The sequence below is a fragment of the Eurosta solidaginis genome, chromosome 3 (genome assembly GCF_040869045.1).
Source record: "Eurosta solidaginis isolate ZX-2024a chromosome 3, ASM4086904v1, whole genome shotgun sequence".
NCBI lineage: Eukaryota > Metazoa > Arthropoda > Insecta > Diptera > Tephritidae > Eurosta > Eurosta solidaginis.
In genome coordinates this window covers 162,663,827-162,669,070 of record NC_090321.1, presented here as the reverse complement: position 1 = coordinate 162,669,070, position 5,244 = coordinate 162,663,827, and the positions used below count along the sequence as shown (strand labels likewise).

The following is a 5,244-nucleotide window of genomic DNA, read 5'->3' as shown; positions in this document are numbered from 1 at the left end:
TGCTTTTAAATCAAATATGGATTCCTCACAAAGAACGGAAGTTTCATTGGAATATATGCGCTGCTGTCGCTCGTGTCTATCCGTTGCTAGTCAGGACGAACTTAATGACTATATAGACCTGATGGAGTTATTTACACTTTCTCAAAGTGATGTTACTTCCACTATATTAGAGGCTTTCAATAAATATGCACAATTACAAATTAAACCTGATGATTTCGATGTCAAAGGATATCCACCATGTCACTATTTGTGAGCAAACGAGCTTTTGAAACAGTGGATAGGGAGATCTTAATCAAAAAAATGGAACGTATTGGTATAACTGGTATAGAACTTGACTGGTTTCGCAGCTATTTGAAGCAGAGGAGACAGAAAACGGTTATAAATACCGTGATGTCTGATGAATTGGAAGTACCCATAGGGTTACCACAAGGCTCAGTTTTGGCACCGATACTGTTCTTAATTTATATTAATGATATAGTAAACGCTATTGAAGGTTGTGAAATTAAACTATTCGCTGATGATGCATTAATAATGATTAGTGAGAATAATATTAATTCTGCACTTTCTAAAATACAACATGAACTGAATAACCTGTATAAATGGTTGTGCGGAAATAGACTGAAACTTAATATAAATAAAACGAAATTTATGATAATAACAAGGAGGAACGTTAATGAGGATATAATTGGTTTGAAAATAAATGATGAAAGCATACAAAAAGTTGACAGTATAAAATATTTGGGAATTATAATTGATAACAAACTCAAGTTTGAAGAACATATAAACTACACAGTCCAGAAAGTTGCGAAAAAAATTGGGGTTATGCAGAGAACATCCAAATATATTCAAAAAAAAGTACAAAATAATTATATATAAGTCCATTATAGAACCGCACTTTGTAAACTGCCCATCTATTCTATTCATTGTGTCAGACAAAGAAATAGATAAACTTCAAAAGATGCAAAACAGATGTATGAGATTTATTCTTAAAAAACCTAGAGATACTCGTACGGCTGATATGCTGAGAAGTTTGAACTGGTTAAGTGTCAAGCAAAAGATTTTTTTTCACGCTATGAAGTTTATATTTAATATTAAAAGTGAAAATGTACCTGAATATCCAAGTAAAAACGTAGTATTAGTTAAGCAAACACATAACATTAATACAAGGAATAAACACAATTTCAAACTGCCTTTATTCAGAACTGAAAGAGATCAGCAAAATATTTTTTATAAAGGTCTAAAAAGTTTCAATTAACTGCCTATAGATATAAAAAGTTGTAATGAAATCGGAGCTTTTAAAGCAAAACTTTATGAATATTGTAAAACCTTAGCAATAAGATAGTAAATTGTAATATAATTTAATTTATGAATTAGGCTTTTTTGCCGTAATAAATAAATAAAATGAAATGAAATGAAATGTGGTCGCTGTTATCAAGATCTAACGCAATCACATCAATTCATAAACCGAGCTCAATTGAACAATCAAACTTGATACTGCAGCGGAGGAGCTAAACGCGGAATCAAAAAATATATATCGCAAATTCATCAAGACTATTTTAAAGATTCAGGATGTTCGATAGCCGTAAAAGAGGACGGGAACGAGGACGCAGAAGTGGAGTTCATTAGCAAGGTAAATATAGGGATATGTGTATTAAAATGGAAATGTAACTAAATATAATTTAATTAGTTCGAATACGAAGAATCAAACGCAAACATTGTTGATGATCCCGTTGACATAGTGATACCGATAATTATGATTTAGAAATCGCAAACGAAAAGCTAACTAAATTAGTGTAAGAAAGCCTCAACACACATAAAACCGGCCAATATACTAGTCAAAAGCAGTTACACCTTAGTGAAAGTGTAGGCGGCATCGTTTGTATTGAGCAAGAGGATAGTATTGCAAATGATGAGAATGGGCTGACAAAAGGAGTTGCTGGCTATGATGATAATTTACCAGATGATCCAAGTATTGGTGGTACACGTAAAACTTGTTTTGATTTTAAATGCGAGTTTTGTACATGTATATTCGAGTTTCAGAGGGACTTGTTACATTACTATGAATTAGATCATTGTAGGTATTTACGGAGTTCAACGCTATATACCAAAAGTTGTGTTAAATTGTTCCATTTTTTAGGAGATACAAATCTAAATTTCCCCTGTGATATTTGTGAAAATAGATTTGTTACGAAAAATGCTTTACGTTTACATAGACGGCAAGCTCACCAAAAGGATGAGTATATGGATTGTAATCTCTGTGGACGCGCTTTACTAAAATCATTTTATGATGTGCACCTGAGGCGTCATAACCAACTGAAGTTTCTGTGCAGCAAATGCCGTAAGTGAAACTACATAGTACTTAAAAGTTAATGCATATATACATGGATTTGAGTGTGGTTTTGAAAAGGGGCATTGTCATGAGCAATGCGATCAGATTCGGCAATATGTAAACAGATATTTCATTGTCCCAAGGCCTTGGGGCGTGTTATCGATGATGATGGTCCTTTGCCGGATGCAGATCCGGTACGTTCCGATACCAAGCCCGACCATCTCGGGAACGATTTGTTATGACCACATGCAACCTTCTTGGCCATACCGCCCTCCCACCCCCTAGATCCATGAGGAGTTCGGGTGGCCAGAGCCTCGGCTGTTAATGAAACAGGATTCGCCACGGATAGGTGGGGTTGACAATTGGGTTTGGAGAATCTATATTATGCGCTGGTAACCTGAAAGGGTTGCGCTACACAATCCCCCGAAAATCTGTTATTTTAGTCGCCTCTTACGACAGGCATACCCACCTCGGGTATATTCTGACCCCCTAACCCGCCGGGGACTGTGTTGTTAATCCTTTGCCGAATATACATAAATTCAGTACGTTCAAAAAAAAAATATTACCTTTAAGATACTAGCCCGACTATGTCGGAATCGATTTCAAGCTGGATCATCCAAACACGTCCTTCCGTGAGGAGTTTTTGATTCCCAGTTTACGTTAAATGAGGTATGATAGAACCACTAGTAGAACAAAATACTTCATGATTTTAAACCTGCATTCAAATTTATTTTGTGTTGCTATAGAAATAAAAAAAAAACATTTCCATAACAGTTCTACGACTTTTGATCTTATGTTGTTAACTTTATCCTGTGTTTCCCTCCCTGAATGTTAGGAGAGTTTTACCAGAACTTTCCCTTCGAACATTCAGCTCGACCTTAAATTACTAAACGCGAGTCACTCTAGCTGAACTTCGTTCTGGATACTGTAACAAGTTAAACTCTTACCTATCAAGAATCAACCCCGACATACAAAATATAGGCCCCGCTTGCAATGTGTCCCCGCATGACACCAACCATCTCTTTAATTGTAATGTGGAACCAACGCCTCTATACTCCTTTCATTATGGTCCACCCCTGTTGAAACAACAAGTTTCCTTTGACTCCCGTTGGAGGCTATTTATGACAATTTGTGATCGGTCGCAACTATTAGGTGGGACGAAGCACTGCTACAACAACAAAAACAACCATAAATTACTTATGTATATGTTTTCGAAAAGTTATTTGGAGCTTGCAAGACCACCTAATGTAAAGGGCGACAGGATGCTGATAAGATAATGATGTATATATATCAGACAACGAGCTTGAACAGCACTTGGAGCTTGCAAGACCACCTAATGTAAAGGGCGACAGGATGCTGATAAGATAATGATGTATGCATATCAGACAACGAGTTTGAACATCACATGGGGCTTGCAAGACCAACTAATGGTGGGTGGAGTGAAATGCACTTCACATATGCATGCTGTTTGGAGATTCACTACGTCCTTTCGGCGGCAAAAATGAAGCCATTTCTTAGCCATTACTGCATCCTTTGAAAAATGGAAAAATCTCCATTTGTTTTCACTGGTTTTCCTGTTGTTGTTTTTACACCCAAACACAGAACAAAGCATTATTTATTTAATTAAAACTCTCACAAATAACGCCAAATACACGTATATCAAAGAGCGGCTAAATGAAAATTTGCTATTTCTACGTCATTAAAAACAGCTGATCTTTTGTTTACAAGCGCAATGCACAATCTTCAGTCCAATTTCTCCCATTCCTCGTATTCTAAATAAAAATTCCTTGTGAGTTTTTTCACTTCTCCCTTTCCCCCTATTCTGAACAATGTTCGAAAAAGAGGAAACCGGTTATGGGAGAAAAGTAGGTATTCAGCCCAATTCTAAACGAAAATTCTGTGCGAGTTTTTTCCCTTCTCCCATTCCTCGTATTCTAAATAAAAATTCCTTGTGAGTTTTTTCACTTCTCCCTTTCCTCCTATTCTGAACAATGTTCGAAAAAGAGGAAACCGGTTATGGGAGAAAAGTAGGTTTTATGAATGTGAGGGAGATTTCTCTGCATTTCATAGGAGTTTTTTTTACTAGTTAAATTAAAATAGTTAAAGGAAATTCGTTCTTTTAAGAAAGAACACTTATTTGTACAAATTTGTGCTAAAATATGTATTTACATCCTACCACAATATTCTCACTGTTAATACAACAACAACAACAACCACAATATTCTTTATTTTAGGTGGAAAATTATATCATAAGCAACGGAAGAGCTCTTCGTATATTTGATGCAGCCATCCAGAAATTGCGCAAGGATTTTTTAAGAAGGCTTAATTAGATTTTGGCATATGGCGAAAGGCGAACTCATCTCGACGTGGCCGCCAGAAAATTGCTTTGCAGAATGAAAGCAGGCAACTCCGGCGGATTTGTGTTATCCCGCCGTCTTCTTCTTATGCTCCTCTGTTGATGTTGCTGTGGCACCAATTCATTACTCTGTTCAGTGAATACCACATGAAATGCAATAATGTGCATTGTTTATACCTTATTTCTTAATTTCAAACGAATTCGCAACAATAAATAAACTTTTCAATTTTTTAAACAAAATAAGAAATGCGCAACGAAATTTCAATTGACAAAACAGCTGACTTCGAAATTCCTATTCCCCAATTTTTCTTCTCCCTAGGAGAAAAGAATTGGAGGAATTTTTCCGCGGGAATAAAAAAATCCGCGAGAATATTTAGAATTGGTCTGCTTATGTCTGTGATTTGGGAAGCGATTTAGTTTAGCACCCCCCGAGTTCGGGGTTTAACTTGGTATCAAATGAAAGGGGGAGTTCTCCCGATCACAAATATATATATTTTAAAGTGCGCAAACTTATAATTTAAAAGTTATTTGTTGTTAAAGTTTGCAAATTTCTATATAA

General features: G+C 35.9%; 1 long non-coding RNA gene across 2 annotated transcripts; it reads left to right on the top strand.

Annotated features, from left to right (window-relative positions):
* The first annotated feature begins 266 nt into the window (after nt 1-266).
* On the top strand, nt 267-4,910 carry LOC137246728 (uncharacterized). Of its 2 annotated transcripts, none has more exons than XR_010951673.1 (4): nt 267-1,630; nt 1,688-2,078; nt 2,138-2,338; nt 4,564-4,910. It is a non-coding gene; the product is annotated as an uncharacterized lncRNA (long non-coding RNA). The 2 variants fall into 2 exon arrangements; XR_010951672.1 differs by having other exon boundaries at nt 1,688-2,074; nt 4,564-4,907.
* The last annotated feature ends 334 nt before the right edge of the window (nt 4,911-5,244 follow it).